The sequence below is a fragment of the Pleurodeles waltl genome, unplaced genomic scaffold, assembly GCF_031143425.1.
Source record: "Pleurodeles waltl isolate 20211129_DDA unplaced genomic scaffold, aPleWal1.hap1.20221129 scaffold_39, whole genome shotgun sequence".
Classification (NCBI taxonomy): domain Eukaryota; kingdom Metazoa; phylum Chordata; class Amphibia; order Caudata; family Salamandridae; genus Pleurodeles; species Pleurodeles waltl.
In genome coordinates, this window is record NW_027150097.1 from 677,474 (window position 1) to 692,885 (window position 15,412).

Sequence of the window (15,412 nt, forward strand, 5' to 3'; positions counted from 1 at the left end):
ACCTAAAGGCTTAATAAATGTCACTTGCTTTGTCTTCTGCTTCCATCTAATGCCGTCAGAGGTTTACACCGACCCCCAAATCTACTGCCCTCTCTCCCCAGCCCTTGACCTGTACATTAATACTATGAAGGGTTATTCCTTGTTTTTCTTTTATTGCACAACAAAAAGTACAGATGATATAAAGAGACCGGGGCACAGAGAAGAAGGCAGCAATCGACTGTGGTCCCACCATGGGAAATTCGCATTTTATTACCTGCCCCGTCCATACTGTGGGTTCATCATTTGTTTTATGACATGATTTCCCTGCTGTGTTGTATCTAGTATAAGACTTGAGTGCTTTATGTGTTTTATATCATCTGTGATATTGCAGCTGTTGTTTGCAGTGTCCACATTTTGCAACCAGTGTGCTTTGTACCCTCACTGTTGCTCTCTCAGAGAGGGTAGGCTGAACACTACCGGTAGTATCAGACACCAGAGATGCCTCCTGTACCTGGAATAAAACTCTGCTTCTTTGTAAGAAATACAGGGGTGAAGATCTGCTGCATTCACAGTGACCCACTGACTCTTTTACAAAGGTTCCCAGCCGTGCAAAGACTTTTGGTGGTTAGTTAAGGGGCCATGCTAAATGGAGATTTCGAAGCATCAGACAAGACGTTTTCTTTGTTTCTGCATCAGCAAAAGTATATTTCTGTTTTTATGTTATTACTTGTGAAATACACATTTTAGTTGTGCTGTTGGATTTGTCATGTTTGATTTACAGTGTGAACGAATTCAAGCGATAGACAGTAGGTGGCGACTGACACTGCTTCAGGACTCCTAGGTTTGAGGATCGTGGACGTTGGTTCCATCATATAATGATTAGCACTCTGGACTCTGAATCCAGCAATCTGAGTTCCAATATCGGTAGGACCTGGAATGTTTGTAATAATACTTTTGTTTTAATTTATTGCAGGTCTTGAGCAGGAAACCATTTGTATCTCTGACATAACCCGTCTCTTCCTCTTTTCATTATCCTCGTGGTTTCTGCGGTTTGGGGGCATCTATACATTATTCTATAGGCGTTGCTGGGGGCACGTGATGCTACACACAGGTGTTGTCTACGTCCTGTGTCTGTGTGGACACCTCTCTACTCTGGCTACACAACTGTAAGATGCACAGTGTGGACCTGACTCCACTTGGCCTTCACACCGGATAACTTACAAGGAGAGAGAAACTTACGGAAATGTACGGTGTGAAAGAACGACTTTACCAAAGTGTTAATGTATGAAATTGCCCTTTGCTTTTTTTTTGTGAGTTGCAAATGGTAACCTTTGACTAAAGCAAGTACCCAAAAATAAACAGTTTTCAGCTGGACTCATATAACTTGCATTTGCAGTGGAAGATCTGCCTGGAGCAGTATATGAGTGTGAAAAGGTCTCTAGTTTTGTCTTGAAATACCAGAGACTTCGGCGCTCTCCACCAGTCTCCTTCGACATCACATCCTGATGCTGAACAGTATTAGCACATAAATGAATAAAAAACTGGCTGACGTGTACATGCACATGTGTGCATATGTACCACGGTGCTATAGTCTGATGACATATATGTGCCAGTCTGTGGGGTCAAAGGGCAGTCAGAAGTTACTGGGCCACAGTTGTATCAATGAGGACTGCGTACTTCCTGTGCCCTGGGGCATTCGTACTCTGGTCCCTCAAACTAGGGTGGAAGCCCCCCTTTAGCACATGACTCTCAGAATAACAAGTCAGAGCAGACATTAGTGTAACTGGGTACTCACACTTGTGAAAGGCACAAGTGCAAGTAGTGAACTGCAACCTGACCTCACAGCATACACTTTAGACATCCTTTGTAAACACACACACATATTTTCAGTCTAACTTGTTTACATTTTACATCAATAAATATGGTAATATTTGTACTTGAAATGTTTAATTTGCCTACCTTTGGCGCATATTCCTAGTACCTTATATTTTAACTTTTCTCCATTCGGGTGTATACAATTGGTATAATGTCAGAAAGGGAGAAGATGATCGAGAATGCCTAAGAATGTGCGCTTACATGCTTTTAAGAACATATGTCTGGTGTTGTGACAAAACAGCAGTGACCACTTCAGCTAAGCACTTGCTTCTTCCTCTGCTGTCCCAAAATATTGTGGAATTACTAGTCTCTGCGCCTCTGACAAGGCTGCTGACATCCAATTGATGATTTGTAGCATTGTGGGCTGTGAGTGCTTTGGCTGTGCTGCCCCCTGGCAGTCACTCTGTGAAGATGCAGGTACCTGGGAACAACCCAGACTACTTCTGAGCTGTTTCTTCTCTGTGTGAACCAATCCAGTGTCAGGACTGGAGTCGGTGCTGTTAGTAGATAGAGAAGGAGTATAACTCGAGCCCCAGGAGGGCAGCCTGGAGCCTGTGACAGGTGCAGGGGAGTGTCGTCAAGGAAGCAGCTGGAAGATAACTGGAGAGGGGCCTGTGGGGCCATCAGTCTGGTGAGGAAACCCAGGAGTGTCCTACGGGAGGGGCGTGGCTTTGTCTGGCTCAAGGGGAGGGGTTAGTAATAGTGAATGCAGGGACTGCTGCTGTCCTCCGTGTCCTGGGCTCTGTGTATGTGTAGAAGCTCTAAGGTTGTAAATAATGAGACCTGACAGGTTGTGGCAGAAATGATGACTTCTGGTCATTCCTTCTCTTTTGTCAGAAGTGAAGTGTCTGTTACCCCAATTGATTGTGTACTACTGAGAAGAAGAATATAACTCTCAGTGTACGGAATGCAGTGTGACCTGGGAGACACCTCACATACACTGAGCTGTATGATGGATTCACAGTTCCCATATGGTCTAGCGGTTAGGATTCCTGGTTTTCACCCAGGCGGCCCGGGTTCGACTCCAGGTATGGGAACTCCATTTTTTTTTTTTCACTACTCAGACATTTTAATCTTTCTCAGTTTTTTTCCATAAACCTAAATGCACCTAAAGTCTTAATAAATGTCACTTGCTGTGTCTTCTGCTTCCATCTAATGCCGTCAGAGGTTTACACCGACCCCCAGATCTACTGCCCTCTCTCCCCAGCCCTTGACCTGTACATTAATACTATGAAGGGTTATTCCTTGTTTTTCTTTTATTGCACAACAAAAAGTACAGATTATATAATGAGACCGGGGCACAGAGAAGAAGGCAGCAATTGACTGTGGTCCCACCATGGGAAATTCGCATTTTATTACCTGCCCCTACCATACTGTGGGTTCATCATTGGTTTTATGACATGATTTCACTGCTGTGTTGTTTCTAGTATAAGACTTGAGTACTTTATGTGTTTTATATCATCTGTGATATTGCAGCTGTTGTTTGCAGTGTCCACATTTTGCAACCCGTGTGCTTTGTACCCTCACTGCTGCTCTCTCAGAGAGGGTAGGCTGAACACTACCGGTAGTATCAGACACCAGAGATGCCTCCTGTACCTGGAATAAAACTCTGCTTCTTTGTAAGAAATACAGGGGTGAAGATCTGCTGCATTCACAGTGACCCACTGACTCTTTTACAAAGGTTCCCAGCCGTGCAAAGACTCTTGGTGGTTAGTTAAGAGGCCATGCTAAATGGAGATTTCGAAGCATCAGACGAGACGTTTTCTTTGTTTCTGCATCAGCAAAAGTATATTTCTGTTTTTATGTTATTACTTGTGAAATACACATTTTAGTTGTGCTGTTGGATTTGTCATGTTTGATTTACAGTGTGAACGAATTCAAGCGATAGACAGTAGGTGGTGACTGACACTGCTTCAGGACTCCTAGGGTTGAGGATCGTGGACGTTGGTTCCATCGTGTAATGATTAGCACTCTGGACTCTGAATCCAGCAATCTGAGTTCCAATATCGGTAGGACCTGGAATGTTTGTAATAATACTTTTGTTTTAATTTATTGCAGGTCTTGAGCAGGAAACCATTTGTATCTCTGACATAACCCGTCTCTTCCTCTTTTTATTCCCCTCGTGGTTTCTGCGGTTTGGGGGCATCTATACATTATTCTATAGGCGTTGCTGGGGACACTTGATGCTACACACAGGTGTTGTCTACGTCCTGTGTCTGTGTGGACACCTCTCTACTCTGGCTACACAACTGTAAGATGCACAGTGTGGACCTGACTCCACTTGGCCTTCACACCGGATAACTTACAAGGAGAGAGAAACTTACGGAAATGTACGGTGTGAAAGAACGACTTTACCAAAGTGTTAATGTATGAAATTGCCCTTTGCTTTTTTTTTGTGAGTTGCAAATGGTAACCTTTGACTAAAGCAAGTACCCAAAAATAAACAGTTTTCAGCTGGACTCATATAACTTGCATTTGCAGTGGAAGATCTGCCTGGAGCAGTATATGAGTGTGAAAAGGTCTCTAGTTTTGTCTTGAAATACCAGAGACTTCGGCTCTCTCCACCAGTCTCCTTCGACATCACATCCTGATGCTGAACAGTATTAGCACATAAATGAATACAAAACTGGCTGACGTGTACATGCACATGTGTGCATATGTACCACGGTGCTATAGTCTGATGACATATATGTGCCAGTCTGTGGGGTCAAAGGGCAGTCAGACGCTACTGGGCCACAGTTGTATCAATGAGGACTATGTACTTCCTGTGCCCTGGGGCATTCGTACTCTGGTCCCTCAAACTAGGCTGGAAGCCCCCCTTTAGCACATGACTCTCAGAATAACAAGTCAGAGCAGACATTAGTGTAACTGGGTACTCACACTTGTGAAAGGCACAAGTGCAAGTAGTGAACTGCAACCTGACCTCACAGCATACACTTTAGACATCCTTTGCAAACACACACACATATTTTCAGTCTAACTTGTTTACATTTTACATCAATAAATATGGTAATATTTGTACTTGAAATGTTTAATTTGCCTACCTTTGGCGCATATTCCTAGTACCTTATATTTTAACTTTTCCCCATTCGGGTGTATACAATTGGTATAATGTCAGAAAGGGAGAAGACGACCGAGAATGCCTAAGAATGTGCGCTTACATGCTTTTAAGAACATATGTCTGGTGTTGTGGCAAAACAGCAGTGACCACTTCAGCTCAGCACTTGCTTCTTCCTCTGCTGTCCCAAAATATTGTGTAATTACTAGTCTCTGCGCCTCTGACAAGGCTGCTGACATCCAATTGATGATTTGTAGCCTTGTGGGCTGTGAGTGCTTTGGCTGTGCTGCCCCCTGGCAGTCACTCTGTGAAGATGCAGGTACCTGGGAACAACCCAGACTACTTCTGAGCTGTTTCTTCTCTGTGTGAACCAATCCAGTGTCAGGACTGGAGTCGGTGCTGTTAGTAGATAGAGAAGGAGTATAACTCGAGCCCCAGGAGGGCAGCCTGGAGCCTGTGACAGGTGCAGGGGAGTGTTGTCAAGGAAGCAGCTGGAAGATAACTGGAGAGGGGTCTGTGGGGCCATCAGTCTGGTGAGGAAACCCAGGAGTGTCCTACGGATGGGGCGTGGCTTGTCTGGCTCAAGGGGAGGGGTTAGTAATAGTGAATGCAGGGACTGCTGCTGTCCTCCGTGTCCTGGGCTCTGTGTATGTGTAGAAGCTCTAAGGTTGTAAATAATGAGACCTGACAGGTTGTGTCAGAAATGATGACTTCTGGTCATTCCTTCTCTTTTGTCAGAAGTGAAGTGTCTGTTACCCCAATTGATTGTGTACTACTGAGAAGAAGAATATAACTCTCACTGTACGGAATGCAGTGTGACCTAGGAGACACCTCACATACACTGAGCTGTATGTTGAGTTCACAGTTCCCATATGGTCTAGCGGTTAGGATTCCTGGTTTTCACCCAGGTGGCCCGGGTTCAACTCCCGGTATATGAACTCCATTTTTTTTTTTTCACTACTCAGACATTTTAATCTTTCTCCGTTTTTTTCTATAAACCTAAATGCACCTAAAGTCTTAATAAATGTCACTTGCTTTGTCTTCTGCTTCCATCTAATGCCGTCAGAGGTCTACACTGACCCCCAGATCTACTGCCCTCTCTCCCCAGCCCTTGACCTGTACATTAATACTATGAAGGGTTATTCCTTGTTTTTCTTTTACTGCACAACAAAAAGTACAGATTATATAAAGAGACCGGGGCAGAGAGAAGAAGGCAGCAATTGACTGTGGTCCCACCATGGGAAATTCGCATTTTATTACCTGCCCCTTCCATACTGTGGGTTCATCATTTGTTTTATGACATGATTTCCCTGCTGTGTTGTATCTAGTATAAGACTTGAGTACTTTATGTGTTTTATATCATCTGTGATATTGCAGCTGTTGTTTGCAGTGTCCACATTTTGCAACCAGTGTGCTTTGTACCCTCACTGCTGCTCTCTCAGAGAGGGTAGGCTGAACACTACTGGTAGTATCAGACACCAGAGATGCTTCCTGTACCTGGAATAAAACTCTGCTTCTTTGTAAGAAATACAGGGGTGAAGTCTGCTGCATTCACAGTGACCCACTGACTCTTTTACAAAGGTTCCCAGCCGTGCAAAGACTCTTGGTGGTTAGTTAAGGGGCCATGCTAAATGGAGATTTCGAAGCATCAGACGAGACGTTTTCTTTGTTTCTGCATCAGCAAAAGTATATTTCTGTTTTTATGTTATTACTTGTGAAATACACATTTTAGTTGTGCTGTTGGATTTGTCATGTTTGATTTACAGTGTGAACGAATTCAAGCGATAGACAGTAGGTGGTGACTGACACTGCTTCAGGACTCCTAGGGTTGAGGATCGTGGACGTTGGTTCCATCGTGTAATGATTAGCACTCTGGACTCTGAATCCAGCAATCTGAGTTCCAATATCGGTAGGACCTGGAATGTTTGTAATAATACTTTTGTTTTAATTTATTGCAGGTCTTGAGCAGGAAACCATTTGTATCTCTGACATAACCCGTCTCTTCCTCTTTTTATTCCCCTCGTGGTTTCTGCGGTTTGGGGGCATCTATACATTATTCTATAGGCGTTGCTGGGGACACTTGATGCTACACACAGGTGTTGTCTACGTCCTGTGTCTGTGTGGACACCTCTCTACTCTGGCTACACAACTGTAAGATGCACAGTGTGGACCTGACTCCACTTGGCCTTCACACCGGATAACTTACAAGGAGAGAGGAACTTACGGAAATGTACGGTGTGAAAGAACGACTTTACCAAAGTGTTAATGTATTAAATTGCCCTTTGCTTTTTTCTTGTGAGTTGCAAATGGTAACCTTTGACTAAAGCAAGTACCCAAAAATAAACAGTTTTCAGCTGGACTCATATAAATTGCATTTGCAGTGGAAGATTTGCCTGGAGCAGTATATGAGTGTGAAAAGGTCTCTAGTTTTGTCTTGAAATACCAGAGACTTCGGCGCTCTCCACCAGTCTCCTTCGACATCACATCCTGATGCTGAACAGTATTAGCACATAAATGAATAAAAAACTGGCTGACGTGTACATGCACATGTGTGCATATGTACCACGGTGCTATAGTCTGATGACATATATGTGCCAGTCTGTGGGGTCAAAGGGCAGTCAGAAGTTACTGGGCCACAGTTGTATCAATGAGGACTGTGTACTTCCTGTGCCCTGGGGCATTCGTACTCTGGTCCCTCAAACTAGGGTGGAACCCCCCCTTTAGCACATGACTCTCAGAATAACAAGTCAGAGCAGACATTAGTGTAACTGGGTAGTCACACTTGTGAAAGGCACAAGTGCAAGTAGTGAACTGCAACCTGACCTCACAGCATACACTTTAGACATCCTTTGTAAACACACACACATATTTTCAGTCTAACTTGTTTACATTTTACATCAATAAATATGGTAATATTTGTACTTGAAATGTTTAATTTGCCTACCTTTGGCGCATATTCCTAGGACCTTATATTTTAACTTTTCTCCATTCGGGTGTGTACAATTGGTATAATGTCAGAAAGGGAGAAGACGACCGAGAATGGCTAAGAATGTGTGCTTACATGCTTTTAAGAACATATGTCTGGTGTTGTGACAAAACAGCAGTGACCACTTCAGCTCAGCACTTGCTTCTTCCTCTGCTGTCCCAAAATATTGTGGAATTACTAGTCTCTGCGCCTCTGTCAAGGCTGCTGACATCCAATTGATGATTTGTAGTCTTGTGGGCTGTGAGTGCTTTGGCTGTGCTGCCCCCTGGCAGTCACTCTGTGAAGATGCAGGTACCTGGGAACAACCCAGACTACTTCCAAACTGTTTCTTCTCTGTGTGAACCAATCCAGTGTCAGGACTGGAGTCGGTGCTGTTAGTAGATAGAGAAGGAGTATAACTCGAGCCCCAGGAGGGCAGCCTGGAGCCTGTGACAGGTGCAGGGGAGTGTTGTCAAGGAAGCAGCTGGAAGATAACTGGAGAGGGGTCTGTGGGGCCATCAGTCTGGTGAGGAAACCCAGGAGTGTCCTACGGGAGGGGCGTGGCTTTGTCTGGCTCAAGGGGAGGGGTTAGTAATAGTGAATGCAGGGACTGCTGCTGTCCTCCGTGTCCTGGGCTCTGTGTATGTGTAGAAGCTCTAAGGTTGTAAACAATGAGACCTGACAGGTTGTGGCAGAAATGATGACTTCTGGTCATTCCTTCTCTTTTGTCAGAAGTGAAGTGTCTGTTACCCCAATTGATTGTGTACTACTGAGAAGAAGAATATAACTCTCACTGTAAGGAATGCACTGTGACCTAGGAGAAACCTCACATACACTGAGATGTATGATGAGTTCACAGTTCCCATATGGTCTAGCGGTTAGGGTTCCTGATTTTCACCCAGGCGCCCGGGTTCGATTCCCGATATGGGAACTCCATTTATTTTTTTTCAGTTCTCAGACATTTTAATCTTTCTCAGTTTTTTTCTATAAACCTAAATGCACCTAAAGGCTTAATAAATGTCACTTGCTTTGTCTTCTGCTTCCATCTAATGCCGTCAGAGGTTTACACCGACCCCCAAATCTACTGCCCTCTCTCCCCAGCCCTTGACCTGTACATTAATACTATGAAGGGTTATTCCTTGTTTTTCTTTTATTGCACAACAAAAAGTACAGATGATATAAAGAGACCGGGGCACAGAGAAGAAGGCAGCAATCGACTGTGGTCCCACCATGGGAAATTCGCATTTTATTACCTGCCCCGTCCATACTGTGGGTTCATCATTTGTTTTATGACATGATTTCCCTGCTGTGATGTATCTAGTATAAGACTTGAGTGCTTTATGTGTTTTATATCATCTGTGATATTGCAGCTGTTGTTTGCAGTGTCCACATTTTGCAACCAGTGTGCTTTGTACCCTCACTGTTGCTCTCTCAGAGAGGGTAGGCTGAACACTACCGGTAGTATCAGACACCAGAGATGCCTCCTGTACCTGGAATAAAACTCTGCTTCTTTGTAAGAAATACAGGGGTGAAGATCTGCTGCATTCACAGTGACCCACTGACTCTTTTACAAAGGTTCCCAGCCGTGCAAAGACTTTTAGTGGTTAGTTAAGGGGCCATGCTAAATGGAGATTTCGAAGCATCAGACAAGACGTTTTCTTTGTTTCTGCATCAGCAAAAGTATATTTCTGTTTTTATGTTATTACTTGTGAAATACACATTTTAGTTGTGCTGTTGGATTTGTCATGTTTGATTTACAGTGTGAACGAATTCAAGCGATAGACAGTAGGTGGCGACTGACACTGCTTCAGGACTCCTAGGTTTGAGGATCGTGGACGTTGGTTCCATCATATAATGATTAGCACTCTGGACTCTGAATCCAGCAATCTGAGTTCCAATATCGGTAGGACCTGGAATGTTTGTAATAATACTTTTGTTTTAATTTATTGCAGGTCTTGAGCAGGAAACCATTTGTATCTCTGACATAACCCGTCTCTTCCTCTTTTCATTATCCTCGTGGTTTCTGCGGTTTGGGGGCATCTATACATTATTCTATAGGCGTTGCTGGGGGCACGTGATGCTACACACAGGTGTTGTCTACGTCCTGTGTCTGTGTGGACACCTCTCTACTCTGGCTACACAACTGTAAGATGCACAGTGTGGACCTGACTCCACTTGGCCTTCACACCGGATAACTTACAAGGAGAGAGAAACTTACGGAAATGTACGGTGTGAAAGAACGACTTTACCAAAGTGTTAATGTATGAAATTGCCCTTTGCTTTTTTTTTGTGAGTTGCAAATGGTAACCTTTGACTAAAGCAAGTACCCAAAAATAAACAGTTTTCAGCTGGACTCATATAACTTGCATTTGCAGTGGAAGATCTGCCTGGAGCAGTATATGAGTGTGAAAAGGTCTCTAGTTTTGTCTTGAAATACCAGAGACTTCGGCGCTCTCCACCAGTCTCCTTCGACATCACATCCTGATGCTGAACAGTATTAGCACATAAATGAATAAAAAACTGGCTGACGTGTACATGCACATGTGTGCATATGTACCACGGTGCTATAGTCTGATGACATATATGTGCCAGTCTGTGGGGTCAAAGGGCAGTCAGAAGTTACTGGGCCACAGTTGTATCAATGAGGACTGCGTACTTCCTGTGCCCTGGGGCATTCGTACTCTGGTCCCTCAAACTAGGGTGGGAGCCCCCCTTTAGCACATGACTCTCAGAATAACAAGTCAGAGCAGACATTAGTGTAACTGGGTACTCACACTTGTGAAAGGCACAAGTGCAAGTAGTGAACTGCAACCTGACCTCACAGCATACACTTTAGACATCCTTTGTAAACACACACACATATTTTCAGTCTAACTTGTTTACATTTTACATCAATAAATATGGTAATATTTGTACTTGAAATGTTTAATTTGCCTATCTTTGGCGCATATTCCTAGTACCTTATATTTTAACTTTTCTCCAATCGGGTGTATACAATTGGTATAATGTCAGAAAGGGAGAAGACGACCGAGAATGCCTAAGAATGTGCGCTTACATGGTTTTAAGAACATATGTCTGGTGTTGTGACAAAACAGCAGTGACCAGTTCAGCTCAGCACATGCTTCTTCCTCTGCTGTCCCAAAATATTGTGTAATTACTAGTCTCTGCGCCTCTGACAAGGCTGCTGACATCCAATTGATGATTTGTAGCCTTGTGGGCTGTGAGTGCTTTGGCTGTGCTGCCCCCTGGCAGTCACTCTGTGAAGATGCAGGTACCTGGGAACAACCCAGACTACTTCTGAGCTGTTTCTTCTCTGTGTGAACCAATCCAGTGTCAGGACTGGAGTCGGTGCTGTTAGTAGATAGAGAAGGAGTATAACTCGAGCCCCAGGAGGGCAGCCTGGAGCCTGTGACAGGTGCAGGGGAGTGTCGTCAAGGAAGCAGCTGGAAGATAACTGGAGAGGGGTCTGTGGGGCCATCAGTCTGGTGAGGAAACCCAGGAGTGTCCTACGGGAGGGGTGTGGCTTTGTCTGGCTCAAGGGGAGGGGTTAGTAATAGTGAATGCAGGGACTGCTGCTGTCCTCCGTGTCCTGGGCTCTGTGTATGTGTAGAAGCTCTAAGGTTGTAAATAATGAGACCTGACAGGTTGTGGCAGAAATGATGACTTCTGGTCATTCCTTCTCTTTTGTCAGAAGTGAAGTGTCTGTTACCCCAATTGATTGTGTACTACTGAGAAGAAGAATATAACTCTCAGTGTACGGAATGCAGTGTGACCTAGGAGACACCTCACATTCACTAAGCTGTTTGATGAGTTCACAGTTCCCATATGGTCTAGCGGTTAGGATTACTGGTTTTCACCCAGGCGGCCCGGGTTCGACTCCCGGTATGGGAACTCCATTTTTTTTTTTTCACTACACAGACATTTTAATCTTTCTCACATTTTTTCTATAAACCTAAATGCACCTAAAGTCTTAATAAATGTCACTTGCTTTGTCTTCTGCTTCCATCTAATGCCGTCAGAGGTTTACTCCGACCCCCAGATCTACTGCCCTCTCTCCCCAGCCCTTGACCTGTACATTAATACTATGAAGGGTTATTCCATGTTTTTCTTTTATTGCACAACAAAAAGTACAGATTATATAAAGAGACCGGGGCACAGAGAAGAAGGCAGCAATTGACTGTGGTCCCACCATGGGAAATTCGCATTTTATTACCTGCCCCTTCCATACTGTGGGTTCATCATTTGTTTTATGACATGATTTCCCTGCTGTGTTGTATCTAGTATAAGACTTGAGTACTTTATGTGTTTTATATCATCTGTGATATTGCAGCTGTTGTTTGCAGTGTCCACATTTTGCAACCAGTGTGCTTTGTACCCTCACTGCTGCTCTCTCAGAGAGGGTAGGCTGAACACTACTGGTAGTATCAGACACCAGAGATGCCTCCTGTACCTGGAATAAAACTCTGCTTCTTTGTAAGAAATACAGGGGTGAAGATCTGCTGCATTCACAGTGACCCACTGACTCTTTTACAAAGGTTCCCAGCCGTGCAAAGACTCTTGGTGGTTAGTTAAGAGGCCATGCTAAATGGAGATTTCGAAGCATCAGACAAGACGTTTTCTTTGTTTCTGCATCAGCAAAAGTATATTTCTGTTTTTATGTTATTACTTGTGAAATACACATTTTAGTTGTGCTGTTGGATTTGTCATGTTTGATTTACAGTGTGAACGAATTCAAGCGATAGACAGTAGGTGGCGACTGACACTGCTTCAGGACTCCTAGGGTTGAGGATCGTGGACGTTGGTTCCATCGTGTAATGATTAGCACTCTGGACTCTGAATCCCGCAATCTCAGTTCCAATATCGGTAGGACCTGGAATGTTTGTAATAATACTTTTGTTTTAATTTATTGCAGGTCTTGAGCAGGAAACCATTTGTATCTCTGACATAACCCGTCTCTTCCTCTTTTCATTCCCCTCGTGGTTTCTGCGGTTTGGGGGCATCTATACATTATTCTATAGGCGTTGCTGGGGACACTTGATGCTACACACAGGTGTTGTCTACGTCCTGTGTCTGTGTGGACACCTCTCTACTCTGGCTACACAACTGTAAGATGCACAGTGTGGACCTGACTCCACTTGGCCTTCACATCGGATAACTCACAAGGAGAGAGAAACTTACGGAAATGTACGGTGTGAAAGAACAACTTTACCAAAGTGTTAATGTATGAAATTGCCCTTTGCTTTTTTTTTGTGAGTTGCAAATGGTAACCTTTGACTAAAGCAAGTACCCAAAAATAAACAGTTTTCAGCTGGACTCATATAACTTGCATTTGCAGTGGAAGATCTGCCTGGAGCAGTATATGAGTGTGAAAAGGTCTCTAGTTTTGTCTTGAAATACCAGAGACTTCGGCGCTCTCCACCAGTCTCCTTCGACATCACATCCTGATGCTGAACAGTATTAGCACATAAATGAATAAAAAACTGGCTGACGTGTACATGCACATGTGTGCATATGTACCACGCTGCTATAGTCTGATGACATATATGTGCCAGTCTGTGGGGTCAAAGGGCAGTCAGAAGTTACTGGGCCACAGTTGTATCAATGAGGACTGCGTACTTCCTGTGCCCTGGGGCATTCGTACTCTGGTCCCTCAAACTAGGGTGGAAGCCCCCCTTTAGCACATGACTCTCAGAATAACAAGTCAGAGCAGACATTAGTGTAACTGGGTACTCACACTTGTGAAAGGCACAAGTCCAAGTAGTGAACTGCAACCTGACCTCACAGCATACACTTTAGACATCCTTTGTAAACACACACACATATTTTCAGTCTAACTTGTTTACATTTTACATCAATAAATATGGTAATATTTGTACTTGAAATGTTTAATTTGCCTACCTTTGGCGCATATTCCTAGTACCTTATATTTTAACTTTTCTCCATTCGGGTGTATACAATTGGTATAATGTCAGAAAGGGAGAAGATGACCGAGAATGCCTAAGAATGTGCGCTCACATGCTTTTAAGAACATATGTCTGGTGTTGTGACAAAACAGCAGTGACCACTTCAGCTAAGCACTTGCTTCTTCCTCTGCTGTCCCAAAATATTGTGGAATTACTAGTCTCTGTGCCTCTGACAAGGCTGCTGACATCCAATTGATGATTTGTAGCCTTGTGGGCTGTGAGTGCTTTGGCTGTGCTGCCCCCTGGCAGTCACTCTGTGAAGATGCAGGTACCTGGGAACAACCCAGACTACTTCTGAGCTGTTTCTTCTCTGTGTGAACCAATCCAGTGTCAGGACTGGAGTCGGTGCTGTTAGTAGATAGAGAAGGAGTATAACTCGAGCCCCAGGAGGGCAGCCTGGAGCCTGTGACAGGTGCAGGGGAGTGTCGTCAAGGAAGCAGCTGGAAGATAACTGGAGAGGGGCCTGTGGGGCCATCAGTCTGGTGAGGAAACCCAGGAGTGTCCTACGGGAGGGGCGTGGCTTTGTCTGGCTCAAGGGGAGGGGTTAGTAATAGTGAATGCAGGGACTGCTGCTGTCCTCCGTGTCCTGGGCTCTGTGTATGTGTAGAAGCTCTAAGGTTGTAAATAATGAGACCTGACAGGTTGTGGCAGAAATGATGACTTCTGGTCATTCCTTCTCTTTTGTCAGAAGTGAAGTGTCTGTTACCCCAATTGATTGTGTACTACTGAGAAGAAGAATATAACTCTCAGTGTACGGAATGCAGTGTGACCTGGGAGACACCTCACATACACTGAGCTGTATGATGGATTCACAGTTCCCATATGGTCTAGCGGTTAGGATTCCTGGTTTTCAACCAGGCGGCCCGGGTTCGGCTCCAGGTATGGGAACTCCATTTTTTTTTTTTCACTACTCAGACATTTTAATCTTTCTCAGTTTTTTTCCATAAACCTAAATGCACCTAAAGTCTTAATAAATGTCACTTGCTTTGTCTTCTGCTTCCATCTAATGCCGTCAGAGGTTTACACCGACCCCCAGATCTACTGCCCTCTCTCCCCAGCCCTTGACCTGTACATTAATACTATGAAGGGTTATTCCTTGTTTTTCTTTTATTGCACAACAAAAAGTACAGATTATATAATGAGACCGGGGCACAGAGAAGAAGGCAGCAATTGACTGTGGTCCCACCATGGGAAATTCGCATTTTATTACCTGCCCCTACCATACTGTGGGTTCATCATTGGTTTTATGACATGATTTCACTGCTGTGTTGTATCTAGTATAAGACTTGAGTACTTTATGTGTTTTATATCATCTGTGATATTGCAGCTGTTGTTTGCAGTGTCCACATTTTGCAACCCGTGTGCTTTGTACCCTCACTGCTGCTCTCTCAGAGAGGGTAGGCTGAACACTACCGGTAGTATCAGACACCAGAGATGCCTCCTGTACCTGGAATAAAACTCTGCTTCTTTGTAAGAAATACAGGGGTGAAGATCTGCTGCATTCACAGTGACCCACTGACTCTTTTACAAAGGTTCCCAGCCGTGCAAAGACTCTTGGTGGTTAGTTAAGAG

The 15,412-nt window shown here is 44.1% G+C and overlaps 3 non-coding genes across 3 annotated transcripts; all 3 read left to right on the top strand.

Annotated features, from left to right (window-relative positions):
* The first annotated feature begins 2,819 nt into the window (after window positions 1-2,819).
* TRNAE-UUC (transfer RNA glutamic acid (anticodon UUC)) lies at window positions 2,820-2,891 on the top strand. Its single transcript has one exon. It is a non-coding gene; the product is annotated as a tRNA-Glu (tRNA).
* Window positions 2,892-5,778: 2,887 nt separating this feature from the next.
* TRNAE-UUC (transfer RNA glutamic acid (anticodon UUC)) lies at window positions 5,779-5,850 on the top strand. The gene has a single exon. It is a non-coding gene; the product is annotated as a tRNA-Glu (tRNA).
* A 5,846-nt stretch (window positions 5,851-11,696) lies between these two features.
* Window positions 11,697-11,768, top strand: TRNAE-UUC (transfer RNA glutamic acid (anticodon UUC)). Its single transcript has one exon. It is a non-coding gene; the product is annotated as a tRNA-Glu (tRNA).
* The last annotated feature ends 3,644 nt before the right edge of the window (window positions 11,769-15,412 follow it).